The sequence below is a fragment of the Podarcis melisellensis genome (genome assembly GCF_964234715.1).
Source record: "Podarcis melisellensis genome assembly, chromosome: 3".
NCBI classification, from domain to species: domain Eukaryota; kingdom Metazoa; phylum Chordata; class Lepidosauria; order Squamata; family Lacertidae; genus Podarcis; species Podarcis melisellensis.
The window spans coordinates 61,823,271-61,843,407 of record NC_138530.1 but is presented as its reverse complement, the minus strand read 5'-3'; the positions used below and the strand labels follow the sequence as shown (position 1 = coordinate 61,843,407).

The 20,137-nt window shown below is 42.3% G+C and overlaps 2 long non-coding RNA genes across 4 annotated transcripts in view; one reads left to right on the top strand and one right to left on the bottom strand.

Annotated features, from left to right (window-relative positions):
* The first annotated feature begins 1,525 nt into the window (after positions 1 to 1,525).
* LOC309367671 overlaps positions 1,526 to 20,137 on the top strand; it is a 73,495-nt gene continuing 54,883 nt past the window's right edge. Inside the window, exons 1-3 of one of the 2 annotated variants that reach the window (XR_014167265.1) lie at positions 1,526 to 1,826; positions 5,699 to 5,792; positions 7,285 to 8,052. This is a non-coding gene — a long non-coding RNA (uncharacterized lncRNA). Of the gene's footprint in view, positions 1,827 to 5,698; positions 5,793 to 7,284; positions 8,053 to 20,137 lie in introns of those variants that run through there. The other variant, XR_014167264.1, reaches the window with a different exon arrangement.
* LOC309366254 lies at positions 13,022 to 14,655 on the bottom strand. Of its 2 annotated transcripts, none has more exons than XR_014166615.1 (3): positions 14,554 to 14,655; positions 13,723 to 13,820; positions 13,022 to 13,295 (listed from the first exon to the last, which is right to left on the bottom strand). It is a non-coding gene; the product is annotated as an uncharacterized lncRNA (long non-coding RNA). The 2 variants fall into 2 exon arrangements; XR_014166616.1 differs by lacking the exon at positions 14,554 to 14,655 and adding an exon at positions 14,396 to 14,447.

The window sequence follows — 20,137 nt, the reverse complement described above, 5'->3', positions numbered from 1 at the left end:
GCTGGAAATGTGTTTGGGTGAGACCCTCAAGTATAAGTCAAGGGGGGGCTTTTTCAGCATTAAAAATGCTGGAAATGTTGGCTTATACACGAGTATATACGGTATTTCCATTCAGTGTGGGTATGTCTGTGTGTAGAACAGGATGGGGCTCATATAGTGCACAACAACAAAATATGGCTTGGTGCCTGAGTCCTTCCATCTTTCCAGGTTTCAGGTTCTGTTGGGAGGAACTTCTGCCTGCATGCTAGCGATTCATTTTCCTGAACAATTAAAAATGCATGTTGAATGGAATGTACTTATCCTAGTTCAAAAATGGATACCGGTATACACTCAGGTGCAGAAGGCCCATGTGTATATTTTGCACAACATTTTAAACAAGACAAAAGTCCAATCAGCATCTCAACAGAAGAGTGTTACAAGGAAAAATTGACTCAAGTGTGTTCGTGGTGTACCGTATTTTGTAGTTGGGCCTGTATACCTCCCCCACTATTGAGTAGGTTCTGTTTGCCCCCAGGCCAAAGAACACCAAAAAAAAAGAAAAGAAAGAAAGCCAAATGGCAATACAAGCTGCAATTTGAACTTCAAAATTGCTTCTTTTCTCATATGGCTCAACTTTTAATTGAAGTCAAGTTTGAGGTGCCTCATGACCAGCATATTGGCATGCCATAATCTTCTGAACAGCCAAGGATATACCCTGTACTTTGAAAGAGAGTTATCACATGCCATATGACACGGCTGCTGTCCTCACTATTTTTTTTTTAAGCCCTTTCATGGCACAAAACACTTTAATATATAATGTATCCTCACAACAACCCTGGGAGGGAAATCATTTCACAAGCAAGGCATTGGACGTGGACCGGCTCTACCCCCACCCAAAAATGGTGGGGGGGGGGACACAATTTAAAGGTGAGAAGTGGACCTTTCTCACCCTCAATGGACCTTTCCAACCCTTCCATGGGTGCCTCCCCATCCCTCGCCTCCAAAATCACCTCATCATGCCCCAACATGGCAATAATCGGGGTTATAAAATAAGCTATGCTAAAAGAGGTTTGTTTGTTTGGTCAGTCAGTTTTTTGTTTGTAAGCGAGTCGTGGGTAGGGGGGGTGCCATGGGTTGTCACAAATACAAAGTCTCTCATTTTCTTGACTAGACGTTTACCATGCTTCCTCACTATTTCAGTTTGTTGAATTTCTTTTCTATTTCACACCCAGCATCAACCTGTCCTCACTTTCACAGCTTTGCCCAACTTCCTCCTTTGGCCTGAGGGGCACGCCAGGGGGGTCATGCTTCACCTTTCCCACTTTGAGGCACTGCAACGGGGTGCTTTTAACAGCTTCTCAAAAGTCCCTGTTCCAAAATGCCACAGAAACATGGGCACAGCTGCCCACCCTCGTAATCTGGGGAACCGGGTTCGCGTCTCCGCTCCTCCACATGCAGCTCCTGGGTGACCTTGGGCTAGTCACACTTTGAAGTCTCTCAGCCCCACTCACCTCACAGAGTGTTTGTTGTGGGGGAGGAAGGGAAAGGAGAATGTTAGCCACTTTGAGACTCCTGAAGGGGAGTGATAAGGCTGGATATCAAATCCAAATCCAAACTCCTAAATCAATAAAAATACATAGCTAACAGCTTCTGCCATCCCCAACAGAAGGCCTGCTGCCACTAACAAAAGTCCTGGCTGATGTTTTTGTCTTCCAATATGCTTTGGGCCTGACAGGGTGCTTTGAGGCAGCTCCTGCCAACTCCCAAAGAGAGAAAGTAGCCCTCACGGAGACCTTTTGTTTGAAAATAACATGGAGACCAGGCATTGCTCGCTAATTGACTTGCAGGTAGAGATGGAAGTTTCTCATTTTTCTAATCTTAAGTTTTCCACATTTCCACACCAGTTCATTGTTGTTGTTTTTCAGAAGGGGGGGGAGTCTTCATGGAAATTTATCAGCATTTGAGTACGAATTTCTCCTAAGACACATTTTTAAGAGCAATTTCCCCAATGCAATTCATTTTTTTTATTATGTTTCCACTAACATATATATTTTAATGCACACTTTACCTCAGAATATGCATTTTTTTTACACATCTCAGCTTGAGAGCTGCATTGCAAAATCCAGAGAACTGCACATTTTCAAAGATGACCGTGTATTTGTTTCGTTAGGGTGGTTCACTTTTAAATGAGAAATGAATCTACAATACAAATCAGCACACATCTCACATACCCCAAAGCCAGCAACAAAAAATCAATATAAAGCTATCATAAGAATTTGCAAATGGAAAAGATATTTGGTGCGAGTCTCTTCAGAACAGCAAGAATGCATACCTGTCATAAGTTGAAAAGTTTGGAGAAGTGAAAAATGCCTTCACTGGCACCTAAAAATTCATACCATAAGCACCAGTCAAGTCTATGAGGTAGCTATTCCAGAAGTTACTCCAGTCATAATATGGTTCGATGCCAAACAAATTGTCAAAGAAACAAACCGGTATTATTTAATTAGTACAAGCAATATATTGTACATATCAAATATATAGAAGCTATAATTAGGGAAACAGTTCCATAAATAAAAGTAAAAGAATGTAGACAAAATATTAGGAAGAACTTGATGAAGTTTGAGCCATCAGTTGATAGAACAGAAGGAAATGGACACTTTTTCACTGAAGCAGAGGCTGGCGGGAAGGTTGCATTCAGCTGTTTTACTCAGAGTAGATCCACTGAAATTAATGAACATGACCAAGTTAGGTCAATTAATTTCTCTAAGTCTACTCTGGATAAAATTTAACTTCTGGATGGCAAACTTGAATAGGGGCTGTGTAGTAATGGGCTTCCTGCATTGTGAGTGGGATGGGCTCAGGACCATTGAGGTCCTTTTCAACTCTATAATTGTAAAGGTGGTGTCTCCCCTTCGCAGTAACTCTGGCATGGTCAGCTTGGTATTTACAGTATTTATTACATATGTACAAGAAACAGCTACAGTTCAGAATTATGAATCCGAACCCGTTGAGTCAGATTCAGGGAGTGGATTCCTTCAATTCCCGCGCCAATAAAGTAGGCATGGGAATCAAGCGAGACATCTTTGATCCTTATGTTTCATTTCCCTCCTTGTGTGTGCTGATGTGAAAGCAACCTCCCTTCCAGAGTCTGAGCTCCCTTCCTGAGCCTCTGGGTGGTTGAAGAGCTCCACAGCATCCCCGAGCCCCTGCTCCCCCTCTTCTGTCACTTGCTTCTCCGGATTCTCCCTGACAACAATTCTACGTAAGGGCATTGTTAGAGAGAGGCCCATGCCCCTGGTCTTTTGGACTGGGCTCCATATCTCATGTCCCATCATATATATAAATAATCTACAGACATACACACTTGCAGAGCTGATGCATTTGTCATGCAGATTTGTTTCATAGTCATGTGCCCTCTTTTAAATATGTAGGAATGTCCCTGATTCTATGACTGGGCTGGTCCAGGAGTGGCTCTGGCAGATAACAATATACTAGATTAATTGTCTTCAACAGGTGAGCCAGGACCCACTACTGAGTTGCAACATGACCTAAGATGGGTCACAACAGCCCTAAAGACATGGTAAAAAAGAGAAGTGGGTGTCCACATGCACATTTGGGTTAAAGGTGGTCCTGGGTCTGCAAAGGTTGAATACAACTTTAAACTACAACAGCAACCCAATAGGTGTGCAGGATACAATGCAGGACTTCTGCAGATCATATACAGGTCCATTGTACAACAGTTCCTGTCAAATTCACAACTGCAAAACTACACAAAGCAATAAAGTTAAGTTAACATAAATAGTAAAGGAGGTACTTTGTGTCTTAATTCATGATAAATCACCCAGGTGGTTTCATGTTAGCTTTTCTGGACCTGTGCCTACGGAGAATGATGGTGTGTGCGAAGTGTGATGTCACTACTTTCCATATATATGTATGGTGATTAATCTTCATCAGGCATGCTTTTACAGAGCTCCTAGTGAGGCAATGTTTTCAACATTACATCAGTAATTTTTAATCCTGATTGTTTCAGTTGCCCTGGAGAACTCACAAAATTAAGCCGTTGCAATGCTAGCCCAATCATGTACAGAATTTGTTAATTGGCATATATATACTGTTATTGCATGCATGCATGCGTACATACATACATACATAACAAGTATGTGGCATGGAAATCAAGTAGCTGCATATTCAGATTTATTTAGTAATGTGCCCATGGAACTGACATTCACAAAAACACCCCAAATGAGCCTGCAATATATATGTGTGTGTGTATTAGCAATCTGTTTGGGAGGCAAGCACTCTGATGCATGCACAGAGCTCCCCAGCCAGAGTGCTGTTCTTTGGAGAGACCACTCTGCATGCGTCCCCATTCATTTCAGTCTAGGAACATCAGCAGACACAAACCAACGGGGATGTTATAGAGCAGTAAGAAGTGCACACTTAGATACACACGCATCAAACTCTAGATTGTGGGGCATGTGTTCATTTGACGTCAATATTTACAAGTTTCAAGGAGCAAAGATGTTGCCTTTATTATTGCTTTCTAGTTACAGGCTCTTCTTGATATCTCTGGGTACAAAAACACTTGATATGTGTTTGTTGCAACTCACCCTGCTCTACAGAGCCAAGATTTATCCAGCTCTCCTAGCTTCTAACTCTGTATTGAAGCTTTGTATTAGCCTATGAGCTAATACAGAAATACAGAATAGTATTTAGGTGAGGAAAAGTGGAGTGCTGCATCTCTCCCAACATTGAAATGCAGGAATCTGCTGAAGGAAGGCAAAGGTTTCTTTCTCTCACACACCTTCTCTCTTCTGCTAGCTTCCAGCAGTCTAGGATTTTTCTTTGCTGCCAGCTATAAACTTGTGTGGACTTTTATTTTTATTAACAAGGCTGCAATTTTGTATTGTGGGCCCCACTGTCATCCAGGGTTTTGGTGTTTCAGCATACACAAACAGCCACAGTGTCTTTTGACCTCTTGCCTTCCCTCAACTTACCATTTGTCTTGCAGCTGGGTGCTGAAAATGTCCCATTTATGAAAATTGCCTAATTGTGCATCATGCCTTTTGAAGAAAAATGTAATGGCAGCTCCTTTAATGAACGTAAATGTTTCTACAGTCTGATTCTTATTGTACGCTGTGCATGTCATCACCAGATACACCTGTTTTTTCCTGTCAACTTTTGATGGCTGGCACTGCACCAAAACAGCATTCTCTGAATGTGTCTGGGATCTTCTCATAAACAGCGCTGAGAAATGAATGACCCCAAAACACCTGTGCCCTACATTTTTGACTCAGGCACTTCAACTTTTTAAAAACATACACACTTACAACAGTATGCTGGGACTCTTACTACTAAAGTGCCAATTTTGAGATTTGCAGTTCATAAAGAGGAAAGGGATCAATTTCCTCCAGGAAAGGGACCTGTTCTGTTTGAGAACCACATCTGAAATGGCAAACCTGAGTAGCAGGTACAGATGGGCAAATCGGTCGGTTCTGGTTTCTCATTTTTTCCCAATCTTCAGGTCCATTCTCTACATTTCCACATCAGTTTGAGAAAATTTTTTTAATGTCCTCATGAAAATTCACTAGCATTTTAGTGTGACTTTCTCCCAATGTACACATTTTTGTGAAACATTTCCACTAATATAATATATGTTTGTGTTACTTCCACTAATATATGCAATGATATGCACTATATGTCTTTTTGTATACATTAGGTGGCTGGAGAACTGCATTGCAAAATTCGGAGAAGTGTGAATTTTGAACAGTGGCTGTGTTTTTGTTCATGTATTGTTTTGGACAGTGAATTAGGTAAGTAAGCTCACCTTTGAATGTAAGATGCATCTAATTTCTCTTCTATCCCCAGTTACAACATTTTAACATGTACAAAGATGGTAGTAATTGATGCTTAGTTGTGCAAAATGCACAGAAACATCAAATTGGTTGTGTTTAAAGCCCTAAATGACTCATGTTGGGGTTTAAAGCCCTAAATGACTCATGCCCCAAATATCTGAAGGATTGCCTCCTCCCCTACAGAACCTCTCAGGTGCAGAGATCAGCAGGGGGTGCCTGTTGGTAGTTCTTGTCCCTCAGAGGCTCAGGGGGTACTGGCCTGAAGGAGGGCATTATCTGTGGCAGCCCCTAATGCAGAACTCCCTGCCCATAGAGGTGTGTCTGGCACCTTCATTGTACAGCTTTCAAAGAATGCTTAAGACACACCTCAGTCTTTATCCTGGCTTTTGAAACATGGAAGTAGTTTATATAGTGTTTTAACGCTTTAACCTGCCCTGGGACCTTAGCGTGGAGTGCGGGTAATAAACAAACATATTGCCAGTGGAGCAACACCTAAGCCACCTCTCCTCAGCCTGGTTTCCAACAGCTTTTGGATTATGCCCTAAGCCTTAGGATGTATACCTGAAACAAGTGTGTATTCTTTCCCCCTTTGTCCCATCTCCATTTCCATCTCTTTTCCCTTCTTGTTTTCTGTCCCTGCGTCACATTTTAGAATTTTATATTGTAAGGTCTTCTGGACAGGGGCTTTGTAAAGCACTGGGTGCATTGATATATAAACAAATGGAACAACACCAACAAGAACTAGAACAAAAGCCCTGCTTCTCTCCCCCAACTCAATGTAAAACCATTTTCTAGTCTTTACCACTAGAAGTGGCACTGAATCCATGTTTTTAATGGAAGGTTCAGCTCTTAGAAAGAAACAACACATTATAAGGCGGGGTTTCACATTTTATGGTATAATTATGGGGAGTGATTCCTAGGGCTGCAAACGCATGGCAGCAAACTGTCAGAGATGGACAACCACAGAACTTGCACATCAGCAATCAATCTGTTGAATCAGAGCTATTCAGGAATCCAGCTCCTGTTAACAGAATTGTACAAATGATGAGGTGTGCAAATGAAGGAAAACCTGTTCACATATATACGTACATTCTTGGGAGCCAGAAATGGTTCAAAGTCTATTCCTAGACCAGATTGTGTTTTGTAGTCCTATCTACTATTCTTGGCCCTCCAAAATCAGTCAGAACTAATATAGAGATTCAGTCAAGCTACAACCCCAGCCCCCCGCAACACACACACAAATCCTTGTTTGTGGGTCAGAGTTGGTTTTCTCTGCCTAATACCAGCAGCGAGCAGTCTTGATGTGGTCCATTTCTGAGAGATATAATGATACCACCAAACCAGCAGGACTGGATGCACATAATGAAATGTGACAATGTGCTCATTTGTGAAGAGTATAAGAGAGCCCGGGTAGTTAGAGCAACATTTGCATAATCACATTAACTTTCAGGACCCAACAATGGCTTCCATTGTCGAAAGCCACAGCTGTCCATGCTGATCCGACACGAAATTGAGTTGTGCTGTCACAGAGCAAGCATCTTCACAGCCATTCAGAATCCAAATGTGGAAATCAGAGGGCGGGAGAAAGTATGACAGCTCAAGGGAGCTTTGCTCTCCAGGAACACCTATTTCCTGCTTTGATTACTCTTATCTAATTGCCATCACTTTTAAGACTACAGCGTGCGTGAGTGGGAACGCACACACTAAACATAAAATTGCTTGTTAAAATGTTTCAATGAATTAAGTATCAACTATATTAATATTGCTTGAGGTGCATTTACTTTTGGCTCTGAAGTGGTACCAAGAGGAACATTCCAAACAAATACTCTGTACATAACATATCCTGCTGACATAATTGCTACTTTAAAAAATACTTAAAGGAAGAAGGTTAGGTCATGTGCATCTTAATTGTCTTTCCCCTCTTTCCACTTCGAAAGAGATAACTTATAAGTTATTTGGCAGGTAGCAGTTGAAAGGAATAAATGTTTACTTATAGGAAAATGGAAAGCCATCAAAATTGGGGTAAAATTTACACATAGACTCATTGTGGCTATGAAGAAAGAAACCAACTAATCCCTAAAGAATACAATCTGGCAGAAGCAATCTTATATATATATCACACACAAAAATATTTTTCAGTTCTTTGCTTAGTCCCAGAAAGTGTTTAAGGCTTAGCTCTGTACCCGGGGACTCTTAGTTGCATTCCTTGTTGCAATAATATGACTTCTATTTTGCATAAAGAAATACAGCCTATAATTATATTTCTTCTTTTGAAGAAATACCAGGTAAAATAGCAATTTTTCATTAGACCAATTCAAGTTACTGAAATGCGCAAGTTTGAAAGTTACCCAAAATTGTTCATGTAGGTGTGTGCAAGCTGTTGTATTACAATCTGTTTCATCAAAAGACGTTTGCCCAGTAGAATGCAATTTCTTGCCAAAAGTATATACTACTCTTTAGTGCTAATACACCAACTGATTTCTTAAACCAGCTTTGAAAGCATGCGTAGCATTTTATTGAAGAATAAACTCACAACAAACTAAAGCCTCATTGAGATTCAGATGTACCGTATTTTTCGTCCAATAGGACGCTCCGTCCCATAGGACGCACCTAGTTTTTTGGGGGGGAAATAAAGGGAAGATTTTTTCCCCTTTATTTCCCCCCCAAAACCAGGTTGGGGAAACCGAACCAGGTTGAGGAACAGCGGGATGGTGGCGCTGCGCCTCTTTGCTGTCCCCCGAGCTTGTGAGGCTGGCAGATGTCTGTCTGGCGCGCGGGCGCTCTGTTTCAGGGCGCACCTCGCGCCAGGCAGCAGGCTGCTATCCGCAGCGTGGGGAGCCCTGTGGGGAACTCCCGCAGAGCTCCAACACGCTGCGGATGTCTGCCCGGCGGGCGGGGCGCTCTGCTTCAGGGCTGCCTAGGCTGCGGATGTGTTCCCAAAGCAGGAGAGCGAGAGGGGTGCACCGACCCCTCTTGCTCCCCAAGCTTCAGTGAAAGTCTGCATCCGCCCCATAGGACGCACCCAGATTTCCCCTTTCATTTTCCTATAGGGCGAAAAATACGGTAATTTTGAAGTTTCGCTAGCTGTACTCATAGAAGTATTATGATGTAGCACGTATACTGGAAAACAAAGTGCTAGCCATATCTCCCTGGAAAGAGCATTCCACAGATGGGGGCCACCAGTGAAAAGGCCTGTACTCATGCAACCACCCTCCACACATCTCACCTTGTGTGGGACACATGGAGAAGGGTCTCTGAGGAAGACCACCAGTGTCTGGCCTGCTCCAACATAGATGTGTGCACTCTTCAGCCCATTATCTTAATGTAGGGCTAGAGATTTTACTCAGGTGGAGTTGTATTAATTGTATTGACCCTCAGTTGCATCATTTATTTTTCCTGTAACCAACTAGCCAAAATATACGGCTCTAGTGGCAGCTTCCAGTTTCAGATATGAAATCTAACAATGCAATGAAAATTATAAAATCCATTACATGCACCAAAAGAAACCAAAATAGTAGATCAAACAACTAAAGTCTCATATGAGGCATACGTGCAAAATTCTTTGGAACCTGAGAAGGAATCCCAGTGCTTTAATATTCTGTTCCAACCAGTAGTGGGTAAATCATGCAAGAGTATTTATTTAAGAAACATTGTGTTTATCCTGCTTCCTAATGATGGTTCCAACCCAATCTGTCTTTCCTGTCATTTTTTGCAAAGTGCTGAGTTGGCTGCCCTACACGGAAAAGTTTTTGCTTCTTTGGAGAATGGACAGGGAGATGCCATCTGCTGGCAGCCGCTCAAAAAATGTTTGTTTTGATTATTCAAAAATGTATGGCTAATTGAAAAAGGCTTTTGGAGGGAGCAGGAATGATTCTTGAAATGTGTTTTTCCAGTTCAATATGGCAATTCCCCTGCAGTGCAGGGAAGGACTTAGCCAGGCTGTGTTTTCAGTGTTTGTGCATACTGTACATTCACTGCATACACTGTCCATTCAATGTATGTGACGCCTTTGTGGGACACACCTGCAAATCCAAGTTGAAAGACACAGTGCAATATCTCCAGACCGGTTGATTTTAATTATTTTTGAATTATTTATTGTTTATAACTTTCTTTTTTACTGATAATTTTATTGCTTTATTGTTTTTGTAAACTGATATGATATTTTATTACAACCAAGAAGTATATAAATCTTGAGAAATAAAATACAATCCCTGCAATACAATAGTAGATGTACTTGAAATCGGGGAGGGAAGTATCAGTGCCTCATATGACATACTTACTGGGGGGGGGGAGAGGTTACAGGATTTTTTTTGAAATATATATATAGAAAATCAAGAAATCATTACCGGACAAGGAGGAATATTTTAAAATTGCTGTACAATTAAGGCTATGCCTAGTTTGACCCTAAAAGACATTCATAAAAAGTGTGCATTTATGGCTTGCTTAATTGCATTTAAATCCCACCTTTTTCTCCAAGGAATTCAAGGTGGTGTGCATGGGTCTCTCCCTCCTCATTTAAACCTCACAACAACCTTGTGAGGTAGGTTAGGCTGAGAGGCAATGACTGGCCCAGGGTCACTCAGTGAGCTTTGTGACTGAAGTAGAGTCCCAGGTCTTACTCCAACACCACACTAGGGAGGAGAGATCATTTCCTCACGCTTGTATTCCTGTCCACATGCCATTCCTTATAAGGTGGCTAAAAGCCAATGTATTTAAAATACAATACTGTACTTAAAAAAAAAAAAAGTATTCAAGAGCAGCTCTTTGAACCTTAGCCCTTCTCCATCACAACAGAACATGGTGTGATTCCCCTAATTCAAAAGACAAGGACCACAGAAACTGACTGCAGCTCTATTGCCCTTTTATAAAGCTTTACCCAGAGCCTTCCCCCGCTTGCACTCTGCCAGTGATCATGACTTCAAGTAGCAGGTGGGCCCTTTTATTTCCACATTAACAAGCAAAGAGCAAGGCATAAATTCTTGGGTTCTTTGTGAGAGCTGCTCTGCCAGCCACACTATGTTGGGCATCCCTGGTCCTGTGGAGCGATCCATCTCTTCACATTAGCATACATGAGCAAAAACAATAGCTCCCTGGTAGGACGGGTGCACCACACTCCTCCTGGGTGGAAATTAATTTATTTGAATTGGATGCCTGGCCCCTCTGTGCACTGTTGCCCCATCTAGGGAAGCTGGCTGCCTCTCCGCTCCTTGCCTTCCTTTCACCCCCAAAGATGCAAAATTCACACTGTGTACTTTCTGCCACAGAGAGGCCTCCATCTTAGAGCTAGGCACAGTGGCTCCTGCCCACCTGCCCTGTGCTGCTTTGCTGTGCTGTCTGGCATAGCAACACACGCCTAACCTTGATCCCTTGAGAGGTGAAGCGGAAGTTGGTCTTCACTATTAAACATTTTTATAGATAGCAAAGTCCACCCTTCCACCTGCATCCAAAGCACCAAGGCAGCTGGCAGAACAAAGCGGCTGAGCAAAAGGGCTGACCAGAATGTGTCTGTCTGCAAATTGCCGGCATCCAGGTGCAGCCTTGTTTTTATCATCTCACTTGAGGGAGCCCCTCCTGGTTGTCAATGTTTTACTGAGCCTCATTAACCCTTCCTTATCCAAGAGAGGTTGCTAAGGATGTGTTTTCATTTCTATAGTCACACAAAGAATAAACATAATGCTCCAATCTTCCTTGGCTAAAGTACAGCTAATAGGAGCAACATTCGTTTTCAAGACCCTCTGCTTGTTTAAGCAAAACCTTGGCAGTTGGTTGGTTGGTTTTTAGTGATTTTTTTGTCAGTTATTTACACAGTGCCTGTTACAGTAAGTGCCACACTTCTTCTTTTTTTTAACTCAGTAAGTGCCACACTTTTAACAGGGGGGGGGGCAGGTGCCAGTACGACGTACCTTTGAATATCCCCAGAAAAAAAGCCCTAGTTATTTACATGTTGTTGATATTTTAACAAATCTATAGTTGTTGTTTTTTTAAAAAAATGAATTTGTATGTGCAGTTGTTTCAATAGTTTTATATATATACAACAATTTTATTATACATGTCTTTATTATGTTGTAAATAGCTTTGGGATGCCTCATGGGAAGTGAACTAACAAAGGAACTAGAGGAGGAGGAGGAGGAGGAAACTATAAACAGTCCAACAGTGGGTGGGAGGAACAGGAAGAGGAGGAGAGGGTATACTAGTACTAGTTGTTGCTGTTCACGCCATACTTCTACCATTCCCCTCCAACTCAATGATTCTTTCACTTCATAGCCTTTTTGTGAGCTTCTGGAGACTTTGGTTTGACCATAGCTGCAAACATTATGATGAACTAGATGGACCTAAGGGTGATCCAGCAAGGCAATTCTTTTTACAATGTCTCAAAAATCTATTGCTTTGTTCCCCATTCTCAGACATCATTGTTCTCCCTCTTCTTTACATTTTCAGAGTGTTGTCCTTTCTCTAAACCTTTCCTTCTCCTCCCTCCAGTCTTCACATGGCAGGCTTCCTAAATTTTTTATTTGTTCCTCATAGCTTTCCTTGGAATCTTTTCTAGACGGTGATTATCTTCCTAGAAATCTCGCATGTCATCAAATGTGTCAAATGCTATTACTCATTTGAAACAGTAATATTCCATTTGTGCTCCATTTCATTATATGGCCATCGTTAACATCAACTAGGGTGCAGCCTCACAACCTGAATCAACTGAATTCGTAGGAAGTGGTGTATAAGTGCAGGGGAAAAGAAGCCGCACTGCTGAAGTGACACACCTACTGGATCTGCCCACAGAAAGCTCCACGGGCACAAATATCCTGCTGATGGAAGTGTCCCACCAATGGTGAGGGTATGCCGGTGGCAGCTGAGGATTTCAAATCCTCTCATTCCCTGGCACTCTCCCAAAAGAAGCTTCAACTATGCCGGCCCCTGAGTTGGCATATTTAATTATGGGAAGGGGTGACAGCATGAGGGGGAGGTAAGGAAAAGCCACCTCTTCCTCTGGTCTCAGCAAGCCAGCAGGGCTTAGGAAAGGGCAGTAAATTTGTGTGTGCACACAACACACACATCCATATTTTTGGTCTTCCCGTCACTTTTATAAAAATAAAACACCAGTCAAAATGACAGTCAGCAATTTAATAGATGTAGTTTGGCACACACACTGAGAATTAAACAAAAGATGTCAATCAGATACTGCCAAATGTTGGTGCTGTGGAGTGGATAAAGTGCAAACTGTGATTTTTTCAGGAATCATAGAATTGTAGAGTTGGAAGGAAACCAACAGGTTACCTCGTGCAACCCCCTGCAATGCAAAAACGACAGCTAGAGGAGCTCTGACAAATGGCCATCCAACATCTGTTTTAAAACCTCAAATGAAGGATTGTCCACCGTATTCCAAAGCAGTCCATTCCACTATTACATTAACATTTTGAAAACTGGTAACATCCATCAAGATGTTGAAAGTGTTAGTGATTCCTGGAATAAGAGTACATGTGGAGACATTAGAGATTCTGCTGCACCATTTAAAATACATTAGAAATAAAAATAAGCACATTTTAATTTCTGGGTTGTTGTTTTTTTTTACTTTTTAAGAGCAGTAGGAATAGAGAAAATGTGGAGATGTAAACACTTAAAACTATATTAATGAATTAACAAATCTTGGCCTTTTAAGGAACAATTGGAGTTAATCTACTGGCCTATTTCAAATTATTCTTAATTGGTATCAGATTTACCAGCTTAGTTGGGCAGAAACTATTAAAATATAATGCCTCTTTTATTTGAACTAAATTATGACTTCAAATATGCAAGTGAGTATTCCTATATATTGATAATTAATACAATAAAATGAAAAGTCAGCAGTCAGGAAAAGGCTCATGCCAGTATGTTGCTGCCAAATGATTACCTCATGGCCTGGCCTAGTTTTTCAAGATCACTAATTCAGCCTTAGCAGCCTGGTCAGCTTCTTCTTCCAAAAGCCGGTTGCTCAACTTGATGGTGTTTCTGCTTGACAGAAATAAGGAAGGACAGCATTGTTACAGTGGGAGGCAGGAGCCTGACTCCAGCCTTAAAATACTTTATCTGCCTCCTGTGAGCCATATTCTATATGCTGAATTATCTGAAAGGAATTAATTGAGTGGTAATCCCTGTAGATGCCAGCAATGGAAACATCCCTGCTGGGATGCACAAACTCTCCTTGCCTGTCAGTTGGAGTGAGACATGTACAGTGCCATCCTTTCCCCCAAACAGTTGTACTCCACATATGTATTGGCCTACAACTTGTGCCATGACTGGGGCTGATGGTGCACCAGGTTGGTGAGGGCTGTGTTCTGCCACATGGTGCCTCTGCTCCTTACATTCCCAGCTCCAGTCCTCTATATCTCACCCCAATATGTTGTTTTCTTCCTGCTTATCCTGAGAGACATTGGTATTTTAATTCTTTTCTTAAAGAGTGGAATCCAATTGTGACTATGGGATGTTTCTAAAACATAAGGGTGTGTCAGACTAACTGTGACATGATTGCCAGTCATAGTAGTACACAAACTTTGATGATCTTGGCCCCAGGTCACATATCATACCCTCCAACACCTCGACAGCAAAATCCAGACACAATCTTCCACAATTCCATTGCCCTGTTTTTTTCTCATGAGAGAATAGCAGCCATTTTGGATGCTGTGATCTCACACGATTTCATGGCACAATTTTCCCTCCCCCAAAAGCACTTTTTCGGGCTCACATTTTGGAGCACCGTGCAAGATCACGGCCCTGGAAAAAGCATGTTGTGAACTGGTTGGACATGAGGGAGGAGGAAGAGGATCCCAGTGAGTGGTCTAGCCAGAACTGGGACATACCAGGGCAAGCTGGGGATGGGGAAGGAGAGGTTGGTGTAGGAAAAACAAAAAAAATTCCTTCCAGTAGCACCTTAAAGACCAACTAAGTTAGTTCTTGGTATGAGCTTTCGTGTGCATGCACACTTCTTCAGATACACTTGGTGTAGGAAGTACTCATGGGATGATGGAGGATGGCAAGGGATGAGGGTCAGTGCACAGGAAACAGCAGCAGGACCCATCTCCAGAGCCAGAGGAGCCCATCTCCACATACATGGTGGGCTCTGAGATGTAGGGATCAGTGGGATGGCTGGTCTAGGAGGCTGAGGCAGGCAAGGGCCCACAGTCCAGCTCACTAGGTGGGGCTCATTAGCTCTGGGAGGAGGTGTGTGATTCCTCAGCTGCAGTAGGCTCAGAACAGATGAGGGTCTCAAGCCTCGTCAAGCCCAGATGCTACCGTATAAATGGGCTACAACAAAGGAAATCCGCTGTGTTGCAAAACAGACAACTCTGACCAATCACATGCAACACACGGCTAACAATGTTCTAACAAAATATTTGTAACATGTATTATTTCACAATTCTAAGTATTGTGAAATAATACATGTTACAAATATTTTGTTAGAACATTATTAGCTGCGTGTTGCATGTGATTGTTCACATTATAAAAGGGCAGCAGAGCTGAGGTGCTGTGTCTGCTCAGCTGCCCATGTTGATGGACCTCACCTTGGGTGCTCCAGGATCTCTGCAGCCCTGTCCTTCAGTTTGGACTTTGGACACGTGGATTGACCCTCAACTGGGGATTTGACATACTGACGACACTAGGTAGGTCAGGGATTCAGGACAAAGCACCTGTACTTTTGGGGGAGGGAGGGGAAAAGAGGGGGAGGAAAGATTGCACTGTGAAATTGCGTGAGAATGATGAGAAAAGTGGGGTGACCACATTTGCTATCCATGACTTCAGTAGTAGTTCTAAATATATATTTTGTCACTGTGTGTCTGCGACTCTATCAGGCTCCTGCCCAAGTGCCAACTCTTCATGGGCAACTTCAAGGCCTCTGCTGCTCTCCCTTCTTATGGGTCTTCATCTTTAAACTGGACCTTAGGACATCTTCAAAGGCAGCTCTTAAAAGAAAGCTACCCTACTTGGTTACTTCATACTGCTGTTAACTAGTTATGACTGTGCATATGTGAAGTTCCTAGATTCTTCGGTCCAAAGATACATAATTTCCACTTATTTATGGATGAACATCAGGATTGTTGTGGCTGTTTTGTTTACTGTTGCAGGGGGTTAAAAAAACATCCCTTTAATTTCTGACACTAGAGTCCTCAACAGAATTAGTTAGCAGTGTTTCCCTATTATTTCAGTAAGGTTTATTGGCAAGTAAATAGATTTGTTCAGGATTGATTCACACTTTTTTGCCTGTAACCTATGCTGATACTTTTGCTGCACAGAGTATGTAAGTAATTTATAGTGCAATCCTATACATGTCTACTCGGAGGTATATCTTACTGTTTTCAGTGGCGCTTAGTCTCCCAGCTCAGTATGTATAGGATTGCAGGCAGTGTAATCTGGTACTGAAACAGTCCCACTCATCGCAGAATTGTGATATATACTAGGGAGATCACAGGTCTTTTAAGATGTTAAAATACTTTGAGGATACAGTATATCTCACCACAGATGTACAGAAAACATTATGACTGAGAATGGCACAGCAATCCATGATGTAATGAGTTGTCACGTTATACTCCAGAGGTCTCAGAACATGCATGACAAGGCCTTTTAAAAAGCACAATCTGACAGACTTGTCACTTTTGGAGCATTTGGTGTTGGTGTGGGTCAGTGGAACTGCCAAATTAGATATATTGTGTGGGAGCTGTCCTCAGACGTGTGGTGATATGAAGGCTAACATATTTTTAGCCTTTTGTGGGAGCCTGTATATGTGTGGGGGGGCGAGGTAAAGGACCAGATTATAAATGTTTAGTATTCCAGGGTTGGCTAACATGGAGTCCTCCACGTATTCCAACTACAATTCCCAACATCCTTGGCTATTGCCTACAAGAGGCTGGGAGTGATGAAAGTTGTAGTGCACATGAATTAATCTGTAGCCTTTTAATACTCCCTCTATGAACCATAAACTGAGCAGGCATTTCAGAAAATAATGACAATCTCATACAGTCAGGAAAGAATATATTCACCCTGATGATGTATGTGAAGGACAGAGTATAAATCTTAGTAGCAACTGCACAGATAAAGAACAACAACAGTCTTGCTGTTACTATCCAAAGCACCCTTTTATTTGAACTATCTGGTTTTACATTTCACATTACCATAATTTCTCAGTATCTTTTCTATCTGAACAAGTTGTTTTCATTACTTACATGACATTGACTATTATACAGGAAAACAGGAACTTAACATGCCATTCCCTCTTGTGATTATAAGTCAGGGTCATTTTGCATATACAGGTGTGGCCAAGCTTACATTCAGGTTAAAAAAATGCTTTGCTCCTTCATTCACAGAGATTAGATGAGAGAGACAGATAAAAGCTTCACGATGCCTTGAAACTCCTAGATTGTGCAGGAACTGAAGCTTTAGCACCATGGTGATAATCTAATGATGCAAAGAACTTGGACACCCTTCAATTGTATCAGAACAATAGGTGCTGTCAGCCCAACATAGGTAGTTCCTAACAAATGACAAACTGGGGCTGCACATAACTCTTGTTTCTTCCCGTGTTCTCTCTTGCTGTTGAGCATTACGTCTCATTATTCAGTCAATGTTTTATATATGGGGAAGTTAACAAATAAGGACCTGTGCAACAGGAAAGCTCTGTTTTGCCCTGCATTGGCAAAACTATTGCCTGTGATTAGATCTTAAGCACCTGTTTGCTCACTATGACTTTCACTGTTAAGAAATGAACAAAAAATGTTAAGGATGCAAACTGTCAAAAGTAATCTCCCAGGGCAGCGACCACCTTTTGTTCTGTGAAGTGTCACAAGGATTGGTGGTGTCGCAATATATGAACACACTAGTGGTTGGATGCAAAAGTGAGCAAGGCTCCTGTGCCTTTGAAAGTTGGGGGTGGAAGGACAAGCATGACAAACTACATTTGCTGCAATGAACTCTTCCATACAGATCTTAAGGAAGCAGGAGCCCTGCCCCTCCAGATTTTGCTGACTTGCAACTCCCAGCATCCCTGGCCATCAGCTACACTTGCTGGGGATGCTGGTAGTTATGGGCCAGCAACATCTGGAGGGTCAAAGGTTCCCCACTCCTGGTGTACGGGTTTGCAGTCTGAGGAAGCTGCCTCATATTTGGTCAATGTGCTTGTCCATACCCTGAAAGACTGCAGCTTGCTGACACCAACTCACACTGCAGAGCTGCAACGTTTGGTAAGCTCTTGGACCAGCATGACTTGTTCTGTTTCATAAGTTGCCATCATGGTGCCCACAGGTGCACATGGCTCAGCCCAAGCCTGATGCCCATAGGATCCACTTCCCCAGCTGAAATTAAGTTGGTACTCACCATGAAGCATAGCCAATAAAACAGATTGTGGTGGGTGGGTGTCTACAACAGTTTCTCTGCTTTGTTATAAACTATTGCACTTACTATAACAACTTCATGGTGAGTACCAGCATCTATTTTTCTAGGAGAAGAAGAAAAAAGCACTGCCCGCAGGTCCCCAAGGTTGGTGACCCCTTCCCCAGTTCCTTGCTAGAGAGAAACCGGAGGACGGAGGAACAAACAAAACCGGGGAAATGTTTATTACTGCTTTAATGATTCATGCAAGGGAGTGGGTTATACAACTTGTGAGGCAAGTGTTTTTCCTGACTTAACTCCATCCCATCCCATAGACAAACACTCTCATTTCGTGATGACTGCGGAGGTGGGGCTGCCTTTCTTTCTTCATTCCAGTACCTCCAACACGTACCTCTTATCTCTGGATCATAATTATATCTTCATTTAAGAGTACTATAAAGCCTAGGGGGGAAGAGAGCCTTTCCCCTTTCCAAGAGAACAAAGACTCCAAGGCTTTCAGCTGTTCTGGCCATGCTCCACCTCAGCGTTAGAGCAAAGAGGGCCCAGCTATTAAAGGGAAAGACAATAGTTGCCGTGAGAAAGAGAGAGAAACAGATCCAAAACAAAAAAACAAAAAAACCCCTAAAAGGCAAAAGTTTCTTGACTTAAGCTAACCTGAGCGTAATTAGAGGCTGGTGTTTCCAGGGTCACCTAATGTTACCATCAAAATCCTGACTTGCAACATTTCTCTCCCTTTCTGGAATTTGTTTCAAACTAGAGTCACTGTGCCCACTTAGGTACCTGGGGCAGAGTCTCCCACAAGTTATCTGTGAATGTTTACATGTGCGTAGATCCATCTGAACAGCAGTTGCTGGGAATTACAAGTGGAGAGCTGTGCCCAAGTCCTGCTTCTGAGCTTCCCATGAAGTTCTGGTTAGTTGTGAGAACAGTGTACAGTACTTGCCTAGGTGGGTAGGCCTCTTATGCTCTTGAGGATAAAGGTCCCCAGCCTGCCATGTCAAGCCGCATCTGAGCATACCATGGCTTAGTAATTCATGGCCTGTTCTTTTGAAAACATACAGCCAAGTAAAAAAGTGTGGAAATGCTGGCACAGAGGCAGTTGATGCTTAGCCGAGGTTGGTTGCCTGATGTTGGAAGATAAAGTCCAGCACTGCAGAACATGCTTCCTAGTATTTATTTATTTTTTAAATTTTAGGCTGCTGATGAAACAAGCATCTCTTCTACACATAGGAACCAGATTCCATCCTTTTATGAACTTCCTCAGTTTCTTTAGCACTTCCTTTCCTGAAAGTGCATGTCCTCCAAAGTTTCCAGCATAAGGTCATGATTATAGAATGCTCTTTTGCTCTTATTCACAGCCCTGCACCTATGTTGCTGCCCATAGCTCTGGAGAGAGTGTCAGAGAAAAAGGGCTAGATTTACTAGCATTGCCACCAGTGGCTACTCCTAGCTAAACAGCAGCTGCAGTGTTTGCTCTGACTGAGATAGCTTTGTCCATCTTTGTAAAACTAGGATTTTTTTTTCAGTTATGGCAGGAATTGCTTCACAGAATAGCCATGGTAGGCTTTTTTTGTTTTTTGTTTTGGTTTATCATCATTTAATTAATTTTATATGGTACTACGTAATAGAATCAAAGCATGGCACTTTACAAAGTAATATAGCTTAAATAGCAACCAGAGGAAGCGCTTTTTCAGTGTCGGCACCCTTTTTATGGAATGCCCGGCCCACAGTGGCTTGCCTGCTGCCTTTTTAATCTACTCTTTTTGTGGGTGTCAAAAAGGAAGGGAGCGGGGGTTTCTGATGAATATTTTCCAAACAGTTAGCAGAAGCATGAAAACAAAAATCCCCAATTACCTTCTGAAAAATCTCAGCTGAAAGGACCTAGATTGTTTGAACATACTGGTGAATGGAACAAGCAATGGGTAAAGAGAGGGAGAAGGAGGAGGAGG